The sequence below is a fragment of the Ursus americanus genome, chromosome 4, assembly GCF_024610735.1.
Source record: "Ursus americanus isolate L20-20 chromosome 4, mUrsAme1.1.p, whole genome shotgun sequence".
NCBI classification, from domain to species: Eukaryota; Metazoa; Chordata; class Mammalia; order Carnivora; family Ursidae; genus Ursus; species Ursus americanus.
Genome location: NC_142130.1, coordinates 20,803,464 through 20,819,270, shown reverse-complemented (window position 1 = coordinate 20,819,270; position 15,807 = coordinate 20,803,464). Strand labels below are relative to the sequence as shown.

Here is a 15,807-nt window from a genome sequence, read left to right as displayed (position 1 = left end):
ATTTCTAAACCTATGAAGATGTGGTCAAAGGCATCGGCAGAGAAAAATGACAAACCAGTTTTCATTTGTGAATACAGATACAAATCCAATCCAGCAGCGTAATTTTTTTAAAGGTTTTATTTATTTATTTGAGGGAGAGAGAGAGAGAATGAGCAGGGGGAGGGGCAGAGTGAGGGAAAGGGAGAAGCAGACACCCCACTGAGGGCAAAGCTCCACATGGGGCGATCCAAAGACACTGAGATCAGGACCTGAGCCAAACTCAGATGTTCAACCAACTGAGCCACCCAAGTGCCCCCAATCCAGCAGGGTATTAGAAAAATAGAAAAGTAACTAGAAGCTTTTATTACCAGCAACAAAGTATTAGGGAGATCTAGAAGCAAGCTGACTTGCACTGCACTTGTCTAATGTTGAACCTTTAGGAATATATTAACGCAACTGACTTTCAGCAATCCAACTATATACGATCCATTTTGTAATTTACATATTGGAAATTTAAAGTAGCAGCTTTTACCCCACCACCATCTAAGGCTTCCTGAAGACTGCCCAATGTGTATTATAAGAAAAAATATCCATTTTAATATTATACTGAGAAAAATCATTTGGCATTAAGAGTCCTATCAAAAAAAAATCAAAATATAGGGGTGCTGGCTTGCTCAGTTGGAAGAGTCGTGTGACTCTTGATCTCATGGTTGTGAGTTTGAGCCCCACATTGGGTGCAGAGGTTACTAAAAAAAACTTTAAAAAAAAATCAAAATATATTTCAATGTCAATTTAAATTTTTTCATCTATTTGAAGATTAGTCATAGAACTGTCATCTCCCATTGACACAGGTAACTGAAAATATACACGGGTAATTTTCTCCCCCAAATCATGCTTTTTTTCACAATACAAGTAGGGTATTATACAAAAGATTCAGATCAAGGGAAATCTAAAAGGGAGAAGATTCTGTTTTGATTTTAAGTTGGTACTGACAAAAACTCCGTATCCTAATTATTCTAAGCCAGATTTTATACACAAAACCATTTGAATATACTCTCATTTGTTGATCAACATAATCACTATTTCTTCAACTCATCTGGTATAGGAAAAAAATAGGCCTTTAAGTAAAAATACTCACAATTTTACACTGGACAGAATGGTGGGGAGCTGACCAGAGGACGGTAGTTAGCATCTGATGTGGGCTATTCCCAGTATGACATGTAAAGAGCTGAGCAGAACAGAAAAACTAGATAGCTGAGCTCAAAAAAATTGTGTTACTGGGGTGCCTGGGTGGCTTAGTCAGTTAAGCATCTGACTCTTGGTTCTGGTTCATGTCATGATCTCATGGATCATGGAATCAAGTCCCAGGTTGGGCTCAGCGCTCAGTGGGGAGTCCGCTTGAACATTCTCGCCCTCTGCCCCTCCCCCCCACTTTCTCTCTCTCTCTCTCTCTCTCTCTTAAAAAAAAAAAGATTGTGTTATGATTTAAGTATTACATATTTCCAGGTCAAAAATACACACTTTCCCATTATAAATGAAATTGCTAAAGACCGTACAAGTTGCTATATAAGATCAGCCCCAAAATCCACTCAGGCCAGTACTTTCCCTCCAATCTGCAAAGCAACATGTAAAAGACTTTAGAATAAAACAGCTATTCTAAATTATCCACGCCACTGCTTCTATGCATTAGTGCAAAAACTGGAGACAGCTGGCCTCAGGTAAATTTTACTCTTCCTTTACCCCACCACTTCAACATACCTTCTCTCTGAACAGAGTGAGCTATTTGAAATGTTTAAGAGTTTCGCGATATTTAAGGCAAAATCTGAAGGTGACAGAAGGAAGGACATATAGAGGCACCTGGCTGGCTCAGTTGAAGGAGCACGTGACTCTTGATCTCAGGGTAATGGGTTCAAGCCCCATGTTGGGTGTAGATTGCTTGAATGAATGAATGAATGAATAAATAAATAAATAAATAAGCAAACTTTAAAAAAAGAAAAGAGAGAAAGAAGGGAGGCCATATAACCTTCCAGTGATTTCCCCGGTGGCACTTTCAGACAAAGATCACTGAGTGAAGTCTTTTTTCCAAGAGAAGCAAAAGAAAACAAAGCTTGTCTACAAATCCAGGTTGAAAGGGACAGGAAGAAACTGGACGAGATCAAGATTGTGTCAAATTCTTGGACACAGTCACTGAGAATATATAAATTGAGCCAAATCTTGCACACTTCACTAAGTAGGGATTTTTCGCTGGAGCTTTCAAATGAACAATAAATTCTATGGGGATAAGCCTCATGCTTTTCTATGTGAAGCTGAGATTCTAAAAAGGAAACAAGTACCTTAAAACATGAGACTTTTTCTTTTTTTTGAGAGAGAGAAAGAGCGCCAGAGGGAGAGAAAGAGAGAATCCCAAGCAGCCTCCACACCCAGCTTGTAAGCCCAACCCAGGGCTCAATCCCACAACCCTGAGATGAGGACCCAAGCAGAAATCAAGAGCTGGAAGCCCAACCAATTGGGCCACCCAGGTACCCGAACATGAAACATTTTTTAGAAAATTGGTTGTTCTTGGGGCGCCTGGGTGGCACAGCGGTTAAGCATCTGCCTTTGGCTCAGGGCGTGATCCTGGCGTTATGGGATCGAGCCCCAGATCAGGCTCCTCCGCTATGAGCCTGCTTCTTCCTCTCTCACTCCCCCTGCTTGTGTTCCCTCTCTCACTGGCTGTCTCTCTCTCTCTGTCAAATAAATAAATAAAATCTTAAAAAAAAAAAATTGGTTGTTCTTTAAATCAACACTCCCTAGTCTAAAAAACCAGCTATTGATAAAAAATTTTCTGGAATTAGATGGAATAGTAATGGTTGCACAAAGTTGTGAATCTACTAAAATAAAAACAAAAACACTGAGTTTTGTACTTTAAAAGAGTGAATTTTACAGTATGTGAATTAGACCTCAAAAGACAAAATAGGGGCACCTGTCTGGCTTAGTCAGAGGAGCATGTGACTCCTGATCTCAGGGTCATGAGTTCAAGCCCCACGCTGGGTGCAGAGATTACTTAATATAAATTTTTTCCTTTTTAAGTTTAAATACAATTAATTAAACATATAGAGTATTATTAGTTTCAGAGGTAGAGTTCAGTGATTCATCAGTCTTATGTAACACCCAGTGCTCATTACATCAAGTGCCCTCCTTAATGTCCATCACCCAATTACTCCATCTCCCTACTCCCCCCTCACCAGCAACCCTGTTTGTTTCCTATGATTAAGAATCTCTTATGTTTTGTCTCCCCCTCTGATTTCATCTTGTTTTATTTTTTCCTCCTTTCCACTATGCCCCTCTTTTATTTCTTAAATTCCACATATGAGTGAAATCAAATGATAACTGTCTTTCTCTGACTTATTTTGCTTAGCATAATATCCTCCCTTTCCATCCAATAAATTTTTTTAAGTCATTACAAAAAATAACAATGATAGAGGTGCCTGGCTGGCTCAGTTGGTAGAGCATGCAACTCTTTTTTCCCCCAAAGATTTATTTATTTTGCAAGAGTGAGAGCATGCGGGGGGGTGGGGGGGAATGCAAAGCACAGGAGAGGGAGAGAGACCCTTAAGCCGACTCCATGCTGAGCACAGAGTCCAAAGCAGGGCTCAACCTCACAACCCTGAGATCACAACCTGAGCTGAAACCAAGAGTCAGAGGGTGCAACTCTTGATCTTCGAGTTGTAGGTTCAAGTCCCACAATGGGTGTAGAAATTACTTAAAAAATTAAATATTAAGAAAAAATGATAAACCCTGGGGCACTTAGGTGGCTCAGTCAGTTGAGTGTCTGCCTTTGGCTCAGGTCATGATCTCAAGAGTCCTGGAATCGAGCCCCATGTCCAGCTGTGTGCTCAGCAGGGAGTCTGCTTCTCTCTCTCCCTCTGCCCCTCCCCCTGCTCGTGCTCTCTTTCTCTCAAATATTAAAAAAAAAAAATTATAAACCCAATACACATTAACCTTAAACAAATCTATTTACACATTGTCCTTCCCCAAGAATGTGAGTGCACGCTATATGTACATTTGCAAGGGGGCAGAGAAGTCAGTTGGGTAATCAACATTAGAAAGACTGGTCTGGGGTGGGGAGGGCATGGATTGGTAATACTTTTAAATTTGATTTTATCAAAAAATAGTTCAGATATTCAAAAAATATAAAATGATCAGTGAGGGGAGTACTGGAAAACATTTAAAAGTGTAAGTAATTTCCTATTTCTTAAGCTGAGTGGTAGCTAAGCAGGTTTTTACAGCTTCATTATTATTCTTTTACTTCCTGGAGAGCCTGGATGTCTCAGTAACGATCCCAGGGTCCCAGGATAGAGCCCCATGTCAGGTGGGGGGGGGGTCTGCTTCTCCTTCTCCCTCTGCCCCTCCCCCCAACTCGTGCTCTCTCTCCCATGCTCTCTCTCTCAAATATATAAAATGTTAAAAAAAATACCTCCTTATATATGCTATTTAGTATATATGATGTTTTAAAAATTAAACTTAAATAATGAGGGGCGCCTGGGTGGCTCAGTCGGTTAAGTGTCTGCCTTCAGCTCAGGTCATGACCTCCAGGTCCTGGGATTGAGCCCCAGGACCTGGGATCAAGCCCCTGCATCAGGCTCCCTGCTCCCTTCTCCCCCCCCCCCCCCCACTGATTGTTCACTCTCTCTCTCAAATAAATAAAATCTAAAAAAAAAAAAAAAGAAATTATGTACATTCATACTATGGAATAAATCAGTTCCACTACAATGTGACAGATAACATTCCTAAAAATCACCATGCTGTGTAAAACAATAAAACCACAAAGCAAGGGAAAATGGGGTTAAGGACACAACATTCAAAAATGTCATGAGTGACATAAAAAAGGGAATCTAATAAAAACAGTAGCACAGTTTCACACATTAAATGGTTACAAAATACATAAATGCTACAATATATGGCACTTCACCTTGAAAAAGACATCCGTTTGCTTGTGGAAGTGGGCACTGAAAGGTTACAGCTTGTGTGTTACTGTGAAGTGGTAGAAGGAAGTAATCTGAAATCAACAGAAAGCTGCAGCACCAGATGTGGCTCAGAACAGAGAAGTTAAGTGGAGGTCGCAGGAAGGTATCTGCAAGGCTGCGCCTGCGTGTGGCTGTGTAGTCCCTTCTGTGGCTCAGTTCAGCAAACTTCAGTTTTCTGCATTCACCTAGCATTTCTTGCAGAAGAAATCATATAAGCAAATGTGAAATTCACATTATACTCAAATAGTTCCCTAATATATTAATTGCATTGGAGCAAATTCATGTTTTCTTAAAGCAAAACTGACAGACTGAAACGCAGCCATGAAAAAGAATGTGCCAATATGGAAGTACCTCCAAAATGCACTGTGAAATGAAAAAAAGCAAGGTATAGAATAATATGTGTACTTTGGGCGCCTGGGTAGTGCAGTCGTTAAAGCGTCTGCCTTCGGCTCAGGGCGTGATCCCGGCGTTCTGGGATCGAGTCCCACGTCAGGCTCCTCTGCTGGGAGCCTGCTTCTTCCTCTCCCACTCCCCTGCTGTGTTCCCTCTCTCGCTGGCTGTCTCTCTGTCACATAAATAAATAAAATCTTAAAAAAAAAAAAAAAGAAGAAGAATATGTGTACTTTGATTCCTTCTGTGTAAACTAGGTAAGAAAAAAAGATCTAAAAAAAAATGCTGGTATATGCCTGTGTAGGTTTTCCTGGAAGAAAATATTAAAAATATTTAAAAATGATTAACAACAGCTGCCCCTGGGTAGTGTATTTTGGTTTTTATGTTATTCCTGACTACAACACTTGAATTTTCTAACTCTGTTCATGCATTACTTTAGGGAGGAAAATGGCCAAAGGACTAATCTGGGAGATGGATTATAGTTTCACCCTGCTATCTGAAAGTGCAGCATTCCTATGAAACCTTTCCTAAATTAAAATGGTGTATCCCCCACTTTCTGGAAGTTCACATTACACTACCTCACTTTTTCAAAAACCAACATCAGTACCTGATTCTTTAACTGGAAGAAATCAGAAGAGGATTTTTGCTTTTATGAAAAAAGCCATGACCATCTTTCTTTGTAAAACCCAAGTGGCATAACATGAACTTTCAGAAAGCAGGGGTACCTATACAGAGGTCTTTATGTCTTTGTTTTCTTCTTCACTAAATGTTCAAAAGAACACAACTACAGAGTGTGGAACAACTGGAACGCTCATTCATTGCTGCCGGGAATGTAAAGTACTACAACCATTTTGGAAAACTGTTTGGCAGTTTCTTAAAAAGTTAAAGATACCCTACCACATGACCCAGCCATTCCACTCCTAGATGTTTACCCAAGAGAAATAAAAGCATATGTCCACACAAAAACTTGTAAGCACATATTCACAGCAAGTTTATTTTCGGGAGTCAAAAATTAGAAACAATCCAAATGTCCCTTAATAGGTGAACAGATAAACAAATTGTGATATATCCATACAACAGAATATCATTCATCAATAAAAAGGAATGAACTCATACATGGAGCAAGTTAATCTGAGTTAATCTCAAAATGATGCTGAGTGAAAGAAGCCAGTTTACGAAAAAGTACATACTAGAATCATTCCATTTATATAAAATGCAAACTAGTCTGCAGTGACAGAAAGCTCATCACTGGTTGCCAGGGGAAGGGACAATGACAGGAAGAGGGGAGAGAGATTATAAAAGGGCATAAGAAAAATTTGTGGGATGATACATATGTTTACTACCTTGATTGTGGTGATGGTTTCATAGGCGTATAAATCTGTTGAAACTTTCTAAATTGCACGCTTTGTGCATTTGTGGATACCAATTGTACCTTGATGACACTATTTACAAACACACACAACTGGGGTGCCTGGGTGGCTCACGACTTGAACATCCAGCTCTTGGTTTCGGCTTGGGTTGTGAGATAGAGCTCAGCATTGGCTCTGCAGCACGGAGTCCGCTGGAGATTCTCTTGCTCCCTCTTTCTCTCTTCCCTCTCCCTCCCCCTCCACCATTCTCCCCTTCTCCCTGCATGCTCTCTAATAAATAAATAAATAAAATCTTCAAAAACAACATACAGACAGACACACACAACTATTGAATAGTCTGCCAAAAAAAAATATAAAGAATACACAATGGGAACCTCATACATTGTTGGTGAAAATGTAAAATGGTGCAGCTGCTGTGGAAAAGCTTGGCAGTTCCTTAAAACGTTAAACAGAATCGGGGTGCCTGGCAGGCTCAGTTGGAAGTGCTTGCAACTCTTGATAGAAGGGTTGTGAATTTGAGCTCCACGTTGGGTGTAGAGATATTACAAAACAAAACAAAACAAAACAAAACAAAACACTAAACAACTTAAAAAAAAAAGTTAAACAGATTTACCATATGACCTAGCAATTCCGTCGCTAGTTATATATCCAAGAGAACTGAAAGACATGTCCACATAAAAACCTACATGTAAATGCTCATAACAGCATTATTCGCAATAGTGAAAAAGTATGAACAACCCAAATATCTATCAACTGATGACTAGACAAAATGGTATATATGTACACAGAATATTATTAAGCAATAAAAAATAATAAGGTACTGACACATGCTACACCACAGATGGACTGAATACAGCATGCTAAGTGAAAGAAGCCAGATACTAAAGGCCACATGTTATACGATCCTATTTACATGAAATGTGGGGAGAGGGGGGAATCAGAACTGCCTGCTAATAGGTATGGGGTTTCCTTTTGGGGTAACGGAAATATTTTGGAATTAGATGGTAGAAATGGTTGCATAACCTTGTAAATATACTAAAAACCATTAAATTATGCATTAGATGAACTTTACATTATGTGAATTATATCTCAATTTTAAAAAATATACACACTCTTGGAGCACCTGGGTAGCACAGGCAGTTGAGTATTCAACTCTTGGTTTCAGCTGGGGTGGTGATCTCACAGTCATGAGCTCAAGGCCCACCGCTGGTCCACACTCAATGCAGAGTCAGCTTGAGACTCTCTCTCCCTCTCCCTCTGCCCCCTGCCCCTCAGCTTGTGCTCATGTGCTCTCTCTCTAAAATAAATAAATAATTTTTAAAGAATTTTATTTATGAGAGAGAGAGAGCATGAGAGGGGTGAGGGGCAGGGAGAGAAGTAGGCTCTCCGCTGAGCAGGGAGCCTGACACAGGGCTCAATCCTGGGACTCTGGGATCATGACCTTAGCCAAAGGCTGACGTTTAACCGACCAAGCCACCCAGTTGCCCCAGTAAATAAATCTTAAAAAAAAAAAAAAAAAGTATACACACTCTAGTGGCACTAGGTGGTGCATCACTTGGGCATCTGACTCTTGGTTTCTGCTGGGGTCATGAACTCTGGCTCTTGCAATGGAGCCCTGCATCAGGCTCTGCACTCAGTGTGGAGTCAGCCTGGGTTTCTCATTCCCTCTCTCTCCCCACTGCTCATGCATGCGCACACACTCTAGTGCTCTCTAATAAATACACAAATCTTAAAAAAAAAAAAAAAAAAGTACGCATGCTCTTTTTTTTTTTTAAGAATTTATTTCTTTATTTTAGAGAGAGAAAGAGATGGCCCGAGTGGTAGGGGCAGAGGGAGAGGGAGAGAGAATCTCAATCTCCACGCTGAGCATGAAGCCCGATGCAGGGCTGCACCCCAGGGCTCTGAGATCATGACCTGAGCCAAAACCAAGAGTCGGACGCTTAACCGACTGCACCAGCCAGGCACCTCTGAAACTAATTTTTAAGAAACAAAAAGATAACAATCACTAATGTGTCCATAACTAAATGAACAAAAACATATAAATCAAGCTGAAGTACCTGGCATTCTCTTTACTCCCTGGCATTCTCCTTACCCTCAGCCTTCACTACCAACTTGGCATTCTCCTTACCCTCAGCATTCACTACCAACACATAACAGGTCTCCCCACACACACCCTTATAGCTCATTCTTCAGGTAAACAGAATAAACAATTCTTGGCTGGAGAACTAGTTCTATCTCTCTTTGTCTGCAGTCATCAAAGTTCACATGCCTGAACACAATTACCTTTCAATACATTCATATTTCACCTCTACCTTCTCTCTTGCTTCCTGAAATGCTATTCATCTTTCAAGAATCAAATCAAATTCCAACTCATCCACGAAGTACACTCCGGTCTGCAAAAACTTTTTTTCTAACTTACAGAACAGATGTTATAGAAACAATTTGCTTCCTACGTCTTATTTTCTATGAGGGAAAAATGCACTGACCCTTACCCTCTATTTGGTAGCAGTGTAGAAAACAGGAATAAAAGGGGAGCAAGACAGGGGCGCCTGGGTGGCTCAGTTGTTAAGCGTCTGCCTTCCGCTCAGGGCGTGATCCCAGGGTCCTGGGATTGAGCCCCGCATCGGGCTCCCTGCTCCGCTGGGAGCCTGCTTCTTCCTCTCCCACTCCCCCTGCTTGTGTTCCCTCTCTTGCTGGCTCTCTTTCTGTCAAATAAATAAAATCTCAAAAAAAAAGGGGGGGGCAGGATAAAAGGCAGGGAGATGGGGGTCAATTCAAGGATTGGCAATGAAAATTCAGATAAAAATCTCTGGTTAAACGAGAATCCTCTGAGAATCTATCCTAAGAAACTAAGAATAAATGAATTCAGAAAAGTAGCGGGACCGTCAACACACAAAAATCAGTTACATTTCTATACATAGTGAAAAATCTGAAAAGGAAATTACAAAAACAATTCCACTTATAATAGCATTGAAATGAATAAAATACAGTTGACCTTTCAATAATGCAAGGATTGGGGGCACTAACCCCCACACAGTCAAAAATCTCCCCCCAAATTTAACTACTAATAGGCTACAGTTGACCAGAAGCCTTACCAGTAACACAATGAACAAATATTTTGTATGTTATATTATATACTGTATTCTTACAATAAAATAAGCTAGAGAAAATATTAAAATCATGAAGAGAAAACACATTTAGAGTACTGCATCAAAAAAACTCCACATATAAGTGGAGCCACACAATTCAAACCTGTGTGGTTCAGAGGTCAACTGTACTTAGGAATTAATTTAACCAAGGAGGTGAAAGACTTATGCAATGAAAACTACAAAACACTGCTGAAAGAAATTAAAAACAATATAGCTAACTAAATGGAAATACATCTCATGCTTACAGATTGGAAAATATTGCTTAAAAATCAGTACTACCCAAAGCCATCTATAAATTGATGCAATCCCTATCACAATCCCAATGACTTTTTTTTGTAGAAATAGAAAAACCCATCCTAAAAGTCATATGGAATATCAAGGGACTCTGACCAAAACAATCTTGAAAAAGAACAAAACTGAAGGACTCACACCTCCTGATTTCAAAACGTACTAGAAGCTATAGTAATCAAAACAGTGGGTTATTGCCATAAACAGAAATATACAGACCAATGGAACAGAATAGAGAACCCAGAATTAAGCTTTGTATATATGGTCAGATGAATTTTTACAAGAATGCCAAGACCATTCAATTGGGAAGGGACAGTCTTTTCAACAAATGGTGCTGGAAAAACTGAATATCTACGTGCAGAAGAATGAAGTTGGACCCTTACCTAACAACATATACAACATTAACTCAAGATGGATCAAAGGCTTAAGTGTAAACTTAAACTCTTAAAAGCTTCACAACATTGGATTTGCAAAGATTTCTTAGATATGACCCCAAAGGCACAGGTAATAAAAAAGAAATTGGACTTCATGAAAATTTTAAAACTTTGTGCGTCAAAAAACACTATCAACAGAGTAAAAAGGCAAGTCACAAAAGGAGAAAATATTTGCAAATCATATATCCAATAAGAGATTCCTATCCAGAATATATAGAGAGAACTTCTAAAACTCAAAGCAACAAAAAACTTGACTCAAAGTAGGCAAAAGATTTGAATAAACTTTTCTCCAATGGTATACAAATGACCAAATAAGCACTTGAAAAGATGCTCAACATCACTAATATAAGGGAAATACAAATCAAAACCACAGTGAGATTATCACCTCACACCCATTAGGATGGCTATCAAAAAAAAACAAAAAAAACAAAAAAAACACCAGAAAACAAGTGTTCGTGAGGATGTGAAGAAACTGGACAATGTGGGAGGGAATATATGTGCAATCCACTCTGGAAAACAGTGTGGCAGTTCCTCAAAAAACTAAAAATAGAATTACTGTATGATCTAACAATTCCACTTCTGGGTATATACATACTAAAAGAACTAAAAGCAGGGACGTGAAGAGGTATCTGTACACCTGTGTTCTGAGCAGCATTATTTGCAATAGCCAGAAGATGGAAACAACCCAAGTGTTCATCAACAGATGAATGGGTAAACAAAATGTGATATATACATACACTGAAATATTATTCAACCTTAAAAAGGAAAGTTCTTTACTCAAAGAATACGAAAACACTAATTCAAAGGGATACATGCGCCCCTATGTTTATAGCAGCACTATTTACAACAGCCAAGATATGGAAGCAGCCCAAGTGTCCACTGATTAATGAATGGATAAAGAAGATGTGGAATATATACACAATGGAATATTATTCAGCCATTTAAAAGAATGAAATTGTACCATTTGCAACCACATGGGTGGAGCTAGAGAGTATAACGTTAGGTGAAATCGGTCAGAGAAACACAAATACCATATGATTTCACTCATATGTGGAATTTAAGAAACAAATGAGCAAAGGGGGAAAGAGAGACAAAAAAAGAAAACAGACTCTTAATTATACAGAGAACGAACTGATGGTTACCAGAGGAAAGGTGGGGAGATGGGTGAAATAGGTGAGTGCACTTGTGATAAGCACAGGGTAATGTATGGAAGTGGTGAATTACTACATCATACCCCTGAAACTAATATAACACTGTAAGTTAACTAACTGGAATTAAAATAAAAACTTAAAAAATAAAATTTTTTAAAAAAGGAAGTAAATTCTGACACATGCTACAACATGGATGAACCTTGAAAACATTATACTAAGTGAAATAAACCCTCCAAAAAAGACAAATACAGTAGGATTCTCCTTATATGAGGTACTTAATGTAGTCAAAATCAATCACAGAGACAGAAAGAATGGTAGGTCGCCAGGGTCTAGGGGAAAGGGGGAATGGGAGTGTTGCTCAATGGGTATAGATTTGCAGTTTTATAAGATGAAAGAGCCATGGAGATGGACGGTGGTATGGCTGCACAATGTTACAAACATATCTACCGCCATTGAACTGTGCACTTAAAAATGGTCAGGTGGTAAATTTTAGGTGTATCCTACTATAATTGAAAAAAAAGCATATGTAGGAGTTAAATGTTAAATATGGCCTTTCCATTATTAACCATGTCCTTCTTGATGGAGCCTATGTAATAAACTCATTTATTCCCAGAATATTTAATGGGGGAAATTATGCAAGCTCTATGTCAAGCTACATGTTTTCAATATCTCAAAGAACTCTTGACAATCAATTCCCAAAAGTGATAAACACAAAAAGATATACAAAGGACAGAAACAGAAATTCACCAATGGCCAACATACATGAAAAAATGTTCAAACACACTAGTAATCAAGGAATGAAAAATTAAACAAGACACCATTTTTTATCCTACCAAATTTAGTTTTGGAGCAAATGGAAATAAGGCATCTCAAAAAAGGCCGAGGTTTTCCTTTTTCTTTTTTTTAAAGATTTTATTTATTTGTTAGAGAGCGAGCAAGTGCACAAGTAGGGGAAGTGGCAGGCAGAGAGAGAAGGAGAATTTCCACTGAGCAAGGAGCCCGCTGTGGGGCTCGACCCGAGGTTCCTGGAATCACCACCTGAGCCAAAGGCAGACAGGTAACCAATTAAGCCACTCAGACATCCCAAAAAAGGCCCAGCTTTTTCTAATCCACACTCTTTATCTTCAGTTCCTCAAGCCCCAACCAATTACTCCAATCTGGTTTCCACCTCCCATTTCTAGAACTCTGGATAATTATACCAATGATCAGGGGTGCCTGGCTGGCTCAGCTGGTGGCACGTGCAACTCTTGATTTCCAAGTTGTGAGTTCAAGCCGCACACTGGGTTGAGAGATTACTTAAAATTTTTTAAATTAAAAAAAAATAATAGTAATACCAATGACAAAACTATAACAACCTCCAAACCCAACTGAGCATCTCACTAAACATCTCAGAAGCATGGATGGACCAACACTCTATTCTCCAAGAACTTATTTTTCTTGGCTTCCATGACACCAGTCTTCTGCTTTTTTTCCCTACTTCACTGGCTGTTTCTTCTGTCCTGTGTTCAATCTTCCCATACTGCACCTCGAAGTATTAGTGCCCGAGCACCAATTTTCACTTCTCTATACTCTCCCTTGGTGATCTCATACAGTCCCATACCTTCCAATATTATCTATGTAATGAACTCCAAATTTTTATCTAATAGTTCTTGGCTCTCTCCTCCATGAGTTCCAAACCTGTACATCCAACTGCCTCCTCAATATACCAACTTCATAACTGATACGCATCTCACATTTAATACACCCAAAACAGAACTCATGATTTTTCCCACCTCAAATTTCTCTTCCTTTCTTCTTCCTCTTGGCAAATGTCACAATCTACTCATAATTGCTCAAAACAAATACCAAAAAGCAAAGAATTCTCAGGGCATCTGGCTGGCTCAGTCAGTAAAGCATGCAACTCTTCATCTCAGGATCGTGAGTTCGAGGCCCACGTTGGGCACAGAGTTTAACTTAATTTAAAAAAATATATTAAGGGGCGCGTGGGTGGCTGAGTAGGTTAAACATCTGACTTTTGACTTCAGCTCAGGTCATGATCTCAGGGCCATCCGATGGAGCCCCACTTCAGCTCCGCGCTCAGCAGGGAGTCTGCTGGAGATTCTCTCTTCCTCTGCCCCTCCCCCTGCTCGCTCCAGCTCACGCGCTCTCTTTCTCTCTCTCTAAAATAAATAAATCGCTAAAAATACATATGTATTAAAAAAAAGGCAAAGAATTCTCCCATTCCCTCACTAACCCATTCCCAAGTCTTGTTCATTCTACCTCCAAAATATTTTTAAATCTGTGTACTCTTGATCTTTACTGCCATGGACCTAGTCCAAGGTACAGCAAACAGCATCCTAACTGACCTCCCAGCTCCCACTCTTGACCCCTTCCTCCACATAGCTGTCAGATTATGCTACCTGCCTTCTTAAAACCTTCAAAGGATTCCTATGAAAACTAAATTCCTAATCAGGGCATCATCTGCTCCTATCTTTAAAAGAATACAGACAACAAAAATACATAATATCTCTAGGCAGTACAACAATACTCTTCCTCATTTTGCTGGTCTATATTTTTTTATTTTTCTATGATGAATACTTGCTACTTGCTTATTAAGAAGAAAGGATATTGCTGAGTACTGTATATTACATCGCATTTTTACACCTTAAGAAGAAAAGAGAACGAAAATTGTAGGTAAACTCTGTTATAAGCTTAGATGAAAATACTAGCAAACACATATAAACACTCTAAGAATGAGATGTCAGGGCTGTGAGATTATTGGTCATATTTTCCTCCTCTACTTTCTATTTTGTAACCTAATTACACTCATGACAGAAAAAAAAGGTTATGATATAAACCTCATTCATTGTCTTCTGCAATCTGGCCACAACCCACCAAACCAGCCTTTCTTCCAAGTACTCACTTTCCCAAGCTTTCTACTCTAACCCCGCACTGTGTCACACCTCTGGTGCTTTAACTCGGGCATATCCCTGGAATATCCCCCAACCTTTCTAAATCCCACTCATCCTTCACGAGGGAGGGCGACAATAAGGATGGCGACAGGTTGGAGGCAGATTCCACGGTTCTTGTTGGTAAACCCACAACTTGCTGGTGCTGGAGCCAAATTTCGTCTCCAATCCCATCACAGGCCACCAAGCTTAACATCATGAAAGCTCCAGCCATTGGGGCTCAAGGGACCCCCCATCCCCTCAGGGAGCGCTGTGCACCTTAGAAGGACCCTCCAATACACCCAAATTCCAGGCTCCCGCTTCAGAGACTCCCCCGACGGACACACTCACCCCGAAACCAGCCTCCTCCTCCCGGTCCTCTGCTCTCTGCAGTCACCGGCTCCCTCCCTCTGCTCCGCCGGGGCCGCGCGGCTGGCAGGGTGGGGGAGGGGAGCGCACGTGCCCGCGCCGCCCCCGCCCAGACAATGCCCCGGAGAGCGGAGCGCGCGCGCCCGGCCGGTCCGATCCCGCTCCCGCCAACACTCACCCTTTCCCGGGTCTCCAGCCGAAGCGCAGGGCTCGCCGGGCGCCGCGAGAGGGCACGAGGGCGGTGCGGGAGCAGGCGAAGCCCCGCGGAGCCGCCCCGCCACGAGGCCCCAGCGACCCCGGAGCCCGCGGAAGCACACGGCTCGGCGGAGCCCGCCCGTCCCTTTCTGCCCTGCACGTCAGCAGCAGGGGCGGGGCGGGACGCGCGCGGCGGCGGCGGCGGCGGCGGCGGCGGCGGCCGCGCGCGCGGCCCCGGGGGCGGGACTTGCAGGGATGTGGGCGGGGCCAGGGCTCCAGCTGGTGCTGTGGCGCGGTCCAGGCTGGAGCTGGGGTTGGCGGTGGCCCAGACTCTGATCCCGGCCTGTGCTGCCGCACTGCCTGGGGAGTATGGATGTCCGTTCTGGCAAAGGCACCGTCATTTATCATTTTCCTCCCTAGAAATGGCGAGTTCCAGCCTCAAGTTTGAGAGAATATTCATTCTGCCAGCATATATGAAGCTTCCACAGTAATAACAGCAGTAGTTATGATTTGTGTGTTTACCATCTTGTGCCAAGCGTTGTGTTAGGT

At 41.1% G+C, this 15,807-nt stretch overlaps 1 protein-coding gene across 4 annotated transcripts in view; it reads right to left on the bottom strand.

Annotated features, from left to right (window-relative positions):
* Positions 1–15,430, bottom strand: part of YEATS2 (YEATS domain containing 2) — a 113,800-nt gene extending 98,370 nt beyond the window's left edge. For 2 of the 4 annotated variants that reach the window (XR_015724144.1, XM_045776585.2), the window contains exon 1: positions 15,242–15,430. The gene's annotated coding sequence lies outside the window, so the exon portion shown is untranslated. Of the gene's footprint in view, positions 1–4,930; positions 5,180–15,045; positions 15,137–15,241 lie in introns of those variants that run through there. The other 2 variants (XM_045776586.2, XM_045776588.2) reach the window with 2 other exon arrangements.
* Positions 15,431–15,807: the final 377 nt, after the last annotated feature.